Source organism: Furipterus horrens, unplaced genomic scaffold (assembly GCF_987537825.1).
Source record: "Furipterus horrens unplaced genomic scaffold, mFurHor1.1.pri manual_scaffold_7, whole genome shotgun sequence".
Lineage (NCBI taxonomy): Eukaryota > Metazoa > Chordata > Mammalia > Chiroptera > Furipteridae > Furipterus > Furipterus horrens.
Window position 1 is genome coordinate 90,125,571 of NW_028327177.1, and position 13,203 is coordinate 90,138,773.

General features: G+C 35.4%; 1 pseudogene; it reads right to left on the reverse strand.

The window, feature by feature from the left end:
* Positions 1 to 12,326: 12,326 nt before the first annotated feature.
* LOC150004774 (large ribosomal subunit protein eL37-like) lies at positions 12,327 to 12,629 on the reverse strand (annotated as a pseudogene).
* Between the last annotated feature and the right edge of the window lie 574 nt (positions 12,630 to 13,203).

The following is a 13,203-nucleotide window of genomic DNA, read 5'->3' on the forward strand; positions in this document are numbered from 1 at the left end:
TCTTCTGCCATCATTCTTGGTAAAACCATCCACATAAAATGCCAATATCTAGCAAGTGAGTTTCTCACTTGCAAATGTCTCTTTCTTCACCTTATGGTCATAACCCCGGCCAGTGGCTTTTAATCTAGGAAGCCCCTCTCTCCTTGGGAGTATTTGCAAATGTAAGGAGGGCTGCTGTCCTTTAGAGGGCATGTACTGAGGGTGCTCAGTGTCATTCAGTACATGAGGCAGTGCTCGTCAATGAATTGTTTCATCCTGAATGTTATAGTGCCTTTGTTAGGAAACACTGTGCTAAGCTAACCTTCAAAATGCGTTTCAAAGCATTCCTCTCTGACGATCACCTCCAGTCTTTCCAGGGATGCCAACTCATGTGACACTAGCATTGCTACTCCAACAGGAGTGCTTGAACCCCTCGGGGCCTCTAATCTAGTTATCTCCTGCTTTTACGTACTTACTACTCGTTGTCCCTCTCATGCCCTCACTTTCTTTCCCACCAGTTTATGTGCTATGGTTAATCTCCCCTTTGCTCATCCTCTGTCATCCTCATCTGGCAAAACTCTGACCCTCACTTAGCTTTCTCGTCTACTTTGGGTCTGAGTATGGATGAATGGAGAACACAGAACAATGTCAGACTGCCTCACTTTAAATTTATGTCCACAAATTTCAAGTGGATCCTCTGCTCTACTTGGTAGCCCTACTACATTATTTACCTAATATTTCTATTCTCTGAGACAACTGTTTTACACCTTCACCTGCACCTCAGACCTCCAACACCTATCCTCAATTCCCCACTCATCTGATTCCCTCATTTCATGTTTTATTGGGGAAACAGAAACAGCAAAATACCCCATCTCCTCCAGCAAATCTACATTCCTATCTGTGTCCATGCCCAGCACACCATCACCCTTTTTGTTACTCTGTAGGAATGGTAATACAACCCTGCACTAGCTCCCCATCTTCCTCAGAAATAAATCCCATCTCTTGGCTCTAGGCTCGAGGGCCTTCCAGGTTTGGCTCATGCTTTCTTTCTCACCTCATCTCATCTCACTCTCCTGCTTTCTGCCCCTCATCTGCTCACACTGATTTTCCTGCTGTTCCTTGTATGTGTCAGCCTTATCCCACCTCAACATCTTCGTATTTGCTTTGCGTCTGTCTGCAGGTCTTTCCCTGTGATGCCTTACCTCCTCGTCGTGCTCATGTTTCTGTTTAAATGGGATCGTCTTACAGAACCCTTCCTTGACCATGCTACCTACAATAGTTGTCCTCCTTCCCATCATTCTCTTTGTCCTTTCTCTGCTTTATTTTTCTTCACAGGATTTATCACTACTTGACACCATATTATAAATTTGTGTTAATTTGTTTATTGTCTGACTATAACTTCCATGAGGACTTGGGAATTTGCCTGTCTTGTTTGCTTCGGTATCCTCAGTGCCTAGCGCTCAGGGTACTTATTGATTAAGCATTTAACACACTTTTGATAAATTAATAATGAATAAGTAAAGCTGAATGACTACTGTGACAAAGACTCTTTTAACCTGGCATACCTTTACCACCCTGAGCCATGTGATGACTCAATTCTCTCATCACTTTTCTCTGTTTGAAAGATTGGGAAACCTTCTTTTGTACAATGTCTCATAATATCATTTGGCTTTCTTTTGACATAATTTACATATTAATTCTGCCTTTGTCTTTTTCTCATTAGCCCATAACAATTAAATTACTCTGCCACACTCTGAGTTTTTATGATGTCATATTGAAGTCTGTATTAATTAAATATCTTAATAAATAAAAGCCTAATTCGATAATAGTTTCAATTGCAAATTATCGCCACTGGAGAGCACAATGGCAGGCACCAGATAGTTTTAGCATTAAGACATGGCAACCTAACAGCCATGTGTGCTTACTGACACATTGAAAGTAAAAAGCTGTCACTTTAGGTGATCATTTGGTGCCAGTGACACTGAGAACAGTGCAGAGTTGGTAGGAGAAAAAAAGACAAACTCAGGCACTGCTATTGGAAAGCACAGCTCAATTATCAGGTTGTCATTTAAATTTTTTAGAATGTTATTAGAATAAAACCACTAATTAAAAAATTATCAGAGAATCTTTGGAGCTATGAAGCTTCGTCTTTGCATTTCAGTGAGAGACACTGACCTGCAGGGTAAAGTTCAAATTTCTTAGCTTATATTGTTAGGCTATCATTTAACTGGAGGGTGAATTGGAATGGAAGATAGTAAATGAAATCAGGGAAAGAAAAGACACTAATGCAATTATCTAGGCAAAACATGATGAGAGGCTGGAGTAGGAAAGAAGAAATATAGGAAAGAAAGAGGTAGAATGAGAGCTGTATTAGGTAGGAATGAAAAATAATGGGAAGATGGAAGTATAGAAGCATCAGAGGTAGATGACAAATGAAATTTATTATGTCCATGTTTCCCATGTTTCAGATAAAGAAAGAGTAGTGGCTTGGCCACCTAATTTGGGAATTTGTTTGTGTTATGTGAATAATGATTTGTTACTGTGTATCTTTAAGAAAATATAGTTTGCTAATGTGTCTAAATGACTTACTGAGAATAACTAAATTATGAGTCTAAACTAAATATAGCAATGCTTACTATGTTGTACAGTATTTTGTACATTTAGATAATCCATGACTTTTGAGAAATTGTAGATCAATATGATTGTTGAAATAAGGCTAAATATATTAGGAATCTCATCAAATAAAAATGATTAATTTTATCTGTCAATGGACAAAGATTCTTAAGGGAAGGAGAAACAGCTATATTCTCTTTGCAAACTGTTTACAAAGGACATACCTATTGAGGATAATGGCATGGGAAGAGTGAAAGAAAATAGACAGTTATTGATATAATATACCATGCAAATACCTTTCAGGAGGAAGCTGTTGACACTATAAATATCAGACAAAATGTACTTTAAAAGTATTATTGCAGATACAGAGTTTTACTTAATGATAAATAACAATTTACCAGACAGATTATATTAATCCTGAACCTACATTACCTAGTAGGTTCATTTCAAAAATGTATAAAGTAAAAGTAGTTACCATGAGGTATTGAGAACATGAGTAATCATAATTAGGGAATTTTAAAACATACCTCTCAGACACTGATAAATTAAATAAACTAAAACAAATTAGAAAGGATAAAGATTTAAATATTGTAGCTGATTATCTTGCTTGAATGGACATATTTAGAACTTTGAACTCCATTAGCAGAGAATATACATATGTAGAAAGCCTTACCACCAATGAATAAAAATTTTATTAACTCTATTGTTTATTTCATATCAAAAGAATGAGAAAGCCAAAAACCAGTAGACATAAAAAGCTCCATACATTTGGAAACTCAAAATTATACTGTAAATAGTTCTTGAGTCAAAGAAAAGTGATGATGAAAATTATTAGATATTTTATTTTAAATCTTGTAGCATACAAAGAGGTACATGGAGGAAAAGTTATAGATTCACAAACGCATATATTAAAAATGAAAGGAAGACTGATTATTAGTGATTGAAACATTCAACCAAAAGGGTATAAATAGAATAGGAGAGTAAGTCAAAATAAAGGGAAGGCATAATACAAAGTATTATAAACACCAATGAAATGGAATACAAAGGAATCGTAGAGAAGATCAACAGAGCAAAAGATGATTCTTTGAAAGACTAAGCAAACACTTAGCCATCTGGCAAACTTGATCAATGACACAGAGAGAGAGAGAGAGAGAGAGAGAGAGAAAGAGCACAAATAGTATTAGAAATGAAAGCGGGACTAAATATAGATACACTATAGAATAAAAGGTCAAAAGAATATACTATGAATAACTTTAGGGTAATATATTTGAAAATGTACGTTCTTAAATGTAAGATTGCCAAAAATGCTTATGATATGTATACTCTAAGCTCATGTTAAAAGAGACTGAGAAACAAGATGTCTAGGTGAATTGAGTTTGAGCCTGAATTCCTGGAATGGAAAATTATTCATTCACAGAACAAATATTTATATGCATACACTGTGTATCTGGAATTGTGCTGGTGTCAGCTTATATTTTCATGAGGAAGATGGACATTTAACAAATCATTACAAAAATAGATATTTACAATTTTAAGTGCCATTTATAAGAAAGGTTAGAACATTTAACAGGGGACATAACCTTATTAGGACTAAGGGCAGATTAGCAAAGTTTTCCTGAAGAAGTGACATTTAAGCTGTGACCTAAAAGATGAGTATGAATTATCCAGGTTAGGAGGAAGTATGTGGGTCCAAAGACATAGATCATAGAGCAGGAGGATAGAAAGGTATGAGACTCAGTTTCTACAATTGCCATTGGAACATGGTAGGGATTTGTATAAGCCAAATACATTAAATTCACAAATCTCTGTAAAGTGTAAACATATTTTTCTTTGTTAATAGCTTTACATAAATGCTTAGGACTATAATCTGTAGGAAAAGTATAAACCATGTGTGAGAGGAAATAAACCAGCTTCATTCAGAATAGTAATTGCTTCTAGAAAAGGGAGAGGAGAGGGGGCTTCTGCATCCATCCCTTATTAATGGCTATTCCCTTGTTATTGGAGATTCCCTTCCTGAAAGGAAGTATAAAGTTAACCATAATTATGAGTTTGCTAATTTTTTAATTGAAGTGTTGTCTTTCTCTGGAATGGAGCCCTTGATTATAAACATCAGGAGACAGTTACAGAAGAGAAACTTAGTGATGCCTTTCTGAAGGCGCAGTGGTTTAGACAATACTACTCAAATGTGAGGAGGGAGGTGCCGAATTGAAGAGTAAGGGATTAGAATTGCAGCGTCCAGCACAGGAGCCCTTAGTGACATAGGCTATTGAATACTTGAAAAGTGGCCAGTCTGAATTGAAATATTCTGCAAGTATAAACACACATCAGATTTTGAAGACAGTATTAAAAAAAGAATGTAAAATATCTCAGTAACATCTTTCTATTGATTAGACATTGAAATGATAAGATTGTGGATATATTGGATTATATAAAATATTATTAAGATTAATCTCACCTATTTATACAGTATTTATGTGGTTACTAGAAAATTAAAAATTAATACACATGGCTTGCATTGTATTTCTATTGGATAGTGCTGGTTTAGAAACTTTAAAGCAATCTGGCATTGCCACAATAACCAAGTGCATTTTTTATTGTATTTTGCAAATGGATTATCAACCCACAATATACTGGAAATGTAAAATACAGTCAACTACTATTCTGTCAGAGATAGTTTGCAAAGCACTACTTTAGGCCATTCATATATTTAAGAGCATTTTAGCCACTGTGCTTTTATAGGAAATATATATGTTGTTGATTTCTCATAACTGTGAAATTTTCTAAGGAAGTAACTATTAAATTGATTTGTCCCTCTGAGTATGAAAAAAGTGATCATAAAGATGTTATCATATAACCCTCAGATTTACTTATATTTATTTAAAGTTACATAACTTGTATGTTGGAGTTGGAGAGAATATAATAAATACTATTGTAAAGAATTCATTTTTAAGAAGTTTAATTGAAGGATCAGTTTGTCATCAACTAGAGGTTATTTTGAGAATTAAAAAGCAGGGGGTGGAGAAGCTCATACCTCAAATTAGTTACATTGCAGCATTGATAATATACTTAAGTAATTGTCTTCCTTAGGTTTTGTTCTATAAAATTGACTTATTTTTCATCAGAATGGGCTAGACTTAACGTTGGACTTAGAGTTTGGCACAAGTAAGCTCATGATTTACAGGGCAATTTTTCTCATCAAAACCTGGGCAGAACCATTTATTTTAAAACCAATATTTATTTTACAATGGGAAGATGGAGCAGATTAAAGGAGCATAAAACCATGATAAATTACCCAATCTTTATCCCATAGAAAATCTTTTAAATGGCTCTTAAAGTAATGGCAGTAAAACCATCTCATCGGGTTTGTATTTGGATGCTTTTCTCGCAAATGGTAGAGTCATGAAGATTAAAATCTAATTAACAAGGAATTTATAAAAATCTAGATGTAGTCTGCATGATTATTTTTCAATAACAAGTTCAATGTGTTTTTTCCTCAGCCAAGTTTGAATCTTGCTCATGCATGGATAAAGGGATGCTATCTAAAATTCTTAACTGTTTCAAATCAAAGGTCCAAGAAATGAAATATCTTTTCTTTTTACTTAATAATTAATTTTTATATTAATTCTTTAAGAACATGCATGTTTATATTTATTATAGAATATTATGCAAGAAATGAATTTTTATAACATCTCATTTTTTAAAATTTGGTTCCCATTGACTCTTAGTTTGTATTAATTTCTGTAGTTAAAAATAATGGAACTACATTTCTCTAATAGTATTCTTGAATACTATTCTAATGATAAGTACAGTTATATCACATACAACCTTTGGACTGTTGTGAGTATGCTAAAGGGTAGTAAATATTTGAAATGTTAGAGATCTGCTTATAGTTATGGTGAATTTTATAAAATGGAGCTTGTGTCCTATTGCAGAATAGATGTTTTATTGTGAATGTTCTGTATCTAGCTAATTGTAGATTCTGGGTCAGTGATTGTCAAACTTTATCTGTAGAGGATGAGAGACTAAATATTGTAGACTTTCAATCTCTGTTCCAGCTATTCAGCTGTGCTCTTATTGGGTAAAATCAGCCCTTGACAATATATGAACAAATGGCTGTGTACATATCTTTTGATCCAACAATTCTATATATAGGAATGTTTCCTAAGGAAATAATCAGAGGTTTTGGCAAAGAAGTGTGTACAAGAGTATTCATTATGGTATTGCCTTATGATGTGGAAGCTGTTTATGAGTCTTGGTTAATTAAAAGAAAAGCAACAAAATGGAATTTGTAGTGTGATCCTGTTTTGATATAATGTGTGTATGTGTGTTGAGACATGTGGACTTACTGATAATCAACTGCTTTTTAATCTGCAAAATGCAAATTTTATATGGACAACCTAAGATCAATACATAGAAACTGAAAGATTATCCAGCTATAATATTCTGAGTGAAAAAAAATAGAATAACTTAAAAAATTATTTTCTATGTATTCATTTGTTACAATGAATATACTTTAATTCACAATGAGAAAAATGATGCAGGTTTTTTAGGACAAAGGAAAGACTTTGCCATACAAATTGTGGTTACTCAGCAATGGAAAGAATACACATGCAGTGCTCTTTGGAGGAGACGGGTCTCCTACAAGGAACTTGGAGCATTGTTTTTCTCTTGGCAAGACCATTCCTGTTATGGCAATGGATCTATAGAGCCGCAGCCAGGACACACTGCATATTCATTCCCAGTGCTGACTCTCCCCCCATGCCATTCAACATCAATACATCAAATCACCGTTTCTTGTTCAGATTCCTTACATATCAAACTGCTGTGTGATTAGGATTTGGCTTCAGATGGAGTACACCTTTAGGAAGGGGACATACAGGTCATTCTGACGTCTGTGTGACAGTAATATTGCAAATCACAGAGTTTTGCATTGACACTAATTTTATGCGATAGTCTTGTGAACTTGTTTAAAGAAGTCCACCTCCTGAGAAATGGATTCTGTACTGTGTGTTGAGAACACCAAGGCCCAGGGTATCAAAACTAATGAAGGAACTTCCTAAGGTTTTGATGACCTTTAACTGGGCCTGGAGGTAGGGAGCCTGTGGCCCTTCCCCAGATAGCAGTCTACATTTCTACACAGTGGGTTGCCTGGTTCTTTTCTTATTTGAGACTTTGCCCCTTTCCAACTTTCAAATTCTGCAATTCTTTGGTTTTTCTTTCTTCAGCCCTTGTTTGCTCTGTTTTCCTCATTGCCTTTTGTTGCATGGCAGAAAAACAGTGGGGAGAGACTGCTACCCAAGAGACATTTTGATGCTGGTATTTAACTTTCTCCCAGAGTTCTCATTGGATGACATTGATTTCTCGTGCAAAGGGTGCTCAGCTTTGGAGCTAACGTGTAGAGAAACAAAGTCCCTCAGGCCTGCCCTGAGGCTGGAATCCCCTTGTCCTAGTGACAGGGATTGGCATTAGTGTGAGACCGAGGAACCTGCCCCTAGTGCCTGGAGTTTCGTGCAGTTACAGTCAGTGTGAAGAAAAAGCAGCGAACCGTTTCTCTACCTGAGGGAGGCAAACATTTTGTGAGCTCACATCTTTTTCTCAGAATCTAAAGCGGCATTTCACTGTACTTTGATACAAATGTTCAACTACGCACTATGGATAATTTCTGCTTCATTTGGAACAGAAGTCAGAATGATTGTATCTCCATTAGAGAAAATGAAGAGGCCTCAGTAACTGACACTACTTCGTTAAAGTGAAATATTTTCCTAGTAGACAACAGTTACTGGCTAAATACAGCCCCAAATCAAAGATCATTCCTACCAAGAACTCTTATGTCAGCTTCCTTTTTTGTGAATTAACACAGGTCTGTGGAATTTACATTTCTTACAAAATATTTACCCATTTTCCCTTTTCAGCAAGTGAGAGAAAAATCCTTACTCAAGACACATTGTTCTGTTACTTTGGAGGCTAACTGGAGATGAAGGCTTTGTATTTAAAGAAATTCCTAACACTATTGGTAAAACTGCTTACAGAATTTGAGGTTACACATCTTGAGGAAGATTTAGGTCTGAAAATTTAGAAGACTTCAATTCACAAAGTGTCGATTGCATCACTTTGCTTAGCAATTCAGTTAAGTCATTTTTTTAAAAAGTCTAATGAACACATTTTGGCCCCATCAATGAAATGTATCAAGAACATTAAGTAAGTAGAGAAATGATGTTAAGAAAAATAACATTTCATTTTTATTTGCATTGGAAAAAATGAAAACTTACCCTCTTTTCCTTTGAGTTCATGCTACAAAAGCTTATAAATTTCATGTAAAATGTTTATATGTTTATGTGAGAGGAGCTTAATTTATAAATTTGAATGCTACCAAAATGACAATCAATTTTAGAAAATTTCAGTCACCAGACATGCTGGGCCTAGAATAAGATGATTCATTTACTATATAGGCAATAACATGTGTTGTAAAAAATCAGGAGATAGTCACACAGAAAGGGGGAAAATGAATGTAGATCAATAATTTAATTTAGCTCTGATCTAGCTAAGTTCTCTATAGCATGGTTCATAATTTTTCAATGAATAGACCGTTAACATTTTACACATAGTGCCTCCGTTTTGTATTGATTTTCTCTAATGTATTCTTCATTTCACAGAAGGAATAGGTTATCTCAAATCTTTAACAAAATACATTGTGTCGGCCTGCAAATGTTAGCCAAAATATGACAACTTATTCATGTTATTTATTCTGTTTTCAGAAATACTCTTTTCCTGTATAAATAATTTAAAAATTTAGAAGAGAAATGGGTAGTAAATGAATGATTACTTGGAGGGCAAGTTCATAGAGTTCTCACTTAGTTAATAGATTCTTAGTCTTCCTGCATTACTTAATTGCTTATTAAAAGTGGAACTCTTGATGTACTATGTATAGTGCATATTTATTCTGTAGAAAATTATTAATTTTTAATGGAACTAAGTGGCTGCTTGGACAAGGGATTCTAGCTATTAATCAGGAGGCAAGTGATTGACTGACTTTCATGTTCATTAATTATTTAAGAAAGTTCAGTTATAAAGTTCGAAACAGTAGAAGAAAGTGACCTACACTTACATAGATGTGTCTGCATTAGTACATTTTAGTATTGTATTCATTTAAAAATATTTAATATGTACTATGTGCCATGAACTGATGATTCTGTGATGAATAAGACTATCAGCCCCTGTCCTTACAAAGCTTTCAGAGCAATAAGTGACACAGAAGTGTATCTGTACTATGAAGGTTAAGTGGGGAATGCTGTTGAGCAGTTTAGGAGACTCAGTCTTGCTTGACTCCTTTATACACAGAAAATGATATTTTTTTGCACACATTTTCTAAGTCTCCTGGAAATTCTATCTAGCAAATTCTAATTGCCATCTGAGAAAACATTTTGTTTAGAGTGATACCGTCATGATTTCTCATAGCTGGAAAAGACTTGAGAAGCCATTCACGGGCTGCACCCTTGTGTTCCAGATGTCATCCTGGACACATCGACACCCGTTGGGAAGTATCCTCAGTCATGGGATCATTTCTGGGGTGTGTGGATTGTTTTAAAGTTCTTCCAGATAATGAACTGAAGCTTATTCCTGCATATTCTCTTTATTGGTTCCAGGTTGTATCTTGGACAAAATCATAAAATCTTGTTCACCCATTATTTGGAGCACTTATCTCAATATTCCACTTACTTGTGTGATCTTTTATTATGACTCAGTTACCCTGTGAGATGTATGTGTCCTGGCAGCAGATTTGTGTCTGGTTTGGCTCACTGTTATTTCCCTAGCACTATGCCAGCACTAGGGAACCAAGGACTAAATGTTCTGTCTTGTTCCAAAAAGGCTTAAGGCAACAATACATGGATTAAAACCTCCCATTGTATTCCATTAACTGACAACAGCTGTCATGGTTCTCTCCCTACTCCAGGTTTTCTCATTCTAAGGTTAAGATTTTCACTTCTTTTAACTTTTTTTTTAAACGAATGACATGGTGTTCAGCCCCTCACATCAAAGTCATCTCCCTCCCAATGCACCCCACCTTGTTGATATAAAGAAGTGCCAGTCTTACCAGCAGGTTTTGGGAAGACTTCACAGAGGAGGTGCACAATGACCTGAAAGAATGAGGATGTGCTGTCTGTGCCAGGGAGGCCGGGGAGGCCGGGGAGGACACTTCCACAGGCACACCTAATGTTCGCCCACCTCTTAGACATTTACTAGGCCATCGAACTTCCTAGATCCTCTTTGGGGGATTGTTTCTCTTTCTCTTTCCATTATCCGCATGAACTCCACAATTCTTTCATTTTTATTACTTCTCATCATTGTCTCAAAGCTTGAGACAGAACAGCCTGAAGTTTAGACAGCTGGTGTTCAAATCTGGTTTGAACCCACATTTTACATGGCCTTCAGCAAGGTAGGTATCACTGAGATTTGGTATCTTCTTCTTTAAAATGGAGAAAATAATCATATTCACTGTATAAAATCATTGTGAGAATTATCAGAATTATCATAGTAGGTACCTGACACCCTATAACTATTATAGTTGTCCCTCTAGTGAACTCCTGCTGTAGCTTATTTCTGTGGTATAACCATTGGTCCAGAGGCTCCTGCACATACAGTGGCGCAGACATATTTCCATGGAAACTCCAGCAGTGGTTAAGAGAGGGAAAACTTTTTAAATTTCTTCCAAGTTATCAGTCCAATGGATTTATGTTTTTGTTTCTTTTAGCCTTTCTGTGCCTGAGAGAAAATGATTTTTTTTTTTTTTTGGATAGGACTGTACAGGAATTAGATTTGACACATTCTTCTCCTTTAATTTCTCTCTTTCCCATCTCCATTTCTCCTGGTTTTACAAGGGTCTGGATTTCTCAGATCTCATCTGTCTGCTTCATCTGGATAACCAATGTAGCCATTTCATTCTGGTCAAGATTTCTCTCATAGGTTTATTGCAGATAGCTGCAGCTGCAATCAGTGTTTACAATCTGATGATAAGTTGGAAGTTAAATCATGTCATCATTATTTAATTAACCTCAAAATAAGCAGTTTCTGGTACCATTCCATGCCCCTCCACAAGCCCAGGAGAACTGCTAAAACTTCCTGGAGTCCTGATATGTTCTGGGTTGCAACACCGGAAAACAGGGGCAGTCTTAGCAAGGACTCTGAAGAACAGCAAGTTTGATCCTTACATGCCTGAGGGCTGAAGCTAGACAGGTATTTAAAATATATGTCAAGGGAGAAGAAAGGAAGACAGTTTTCTAGTTCTAGGAAACATGTAGAAACTGTGAGGTAAAAGGTGTTCTGTAGAGACAGAAAAACACTGTTCTTGATATTTTTTAAAAAACGTATTTTTCATTTTATAGAAATAGTATATGTCAATAGTAAAATTATAAATGGTAATTGTAAAAGAAGAGAAAAAAAGAAGAAGTAAAAGTCATACAAATTCTACTCTCCACACCTACTTTTAGGTCTGACCAGAGCTGTCCAACCTGGTAGCCACTAGCCACAGGTGGTTTGTGAACAATTAAAATATGGCAAGACTGAATTGACATGTATTATAAGTATAAACTACACACCAGATTTTGAATGTTTAGTATAAAAACAAAGTACTTAAACTATTATTATATGTATGTTTGGTTAATTAAAATATATCATTAGATGAATTTCACCTATTTGTTTTAATTTTTTTTAAACCAGAACATTTATTGTGTAACTAATCATTGAAATCCTTTAGATGAACTGGATGCTGCAACAGCTGCCGTCTTGTTAGGTGTTGTTCCTTCGCCATGGAATCTGTGCCTGAATCTGTGGTATACAATTTTTAGCTGTCTCATTCAATCAGTCCTAGTGGTATTTCATCTTTTGAGTCTTGGCACTCCAGTTATACTTTCTCTTCCTCTGGGCAAGTAGCCTCATTTGCCGCAGGTGAACTTCTGAAGGTGATAGGCCTTCGAGCCACAGCAGCTACACATGTGTGTCTTATTGCTATGCTTTCTGAATGATAATGCTCCATTTGTCATCTCGCTTCTGCAGCTGAAACCAAAGAGCTGTTCTTAATTTTTTAATATGACCACTACACACATTAAAATTGCATATGTGTCTTATATTTCTGTTGGACAGTGCTATTTTAGAATTTTTCCTTTGCATTCCTTAAAACTTTTTAAAAACAGTAAGTGGGTTATCCTCCATACAACTCTGTATCTTTGTTTTGTTTTTTTTTCAGTTTATAATATATTGTGAATATGTTCATGTCATGAAATATATGGCATTATCTTTGATCATTTGTAGTATTTCATTATATGATATGCCATAATTGATTAATTCAGTCCCCTATTGTTGAACACTTAGGTTATTACTATTTTTTAAAATTACAAATTATTCACAAACCTACTTGTAACTATATCTTTGGGCTCATCTTTAATTATGCTCCTAGGATTTGTTTCTGAAAGGCAATGAGTTGAGTAACAAGCTTGCATGTGGTGTTTAAGCAAATTGTCATATAGAAAGATGGTGCCAATTCATACTTACTCTAGTGTTTCATAGAAATGCTCATTCCACTTCATCTTTAGCAATACCAGCTATCATCTTTGTTCT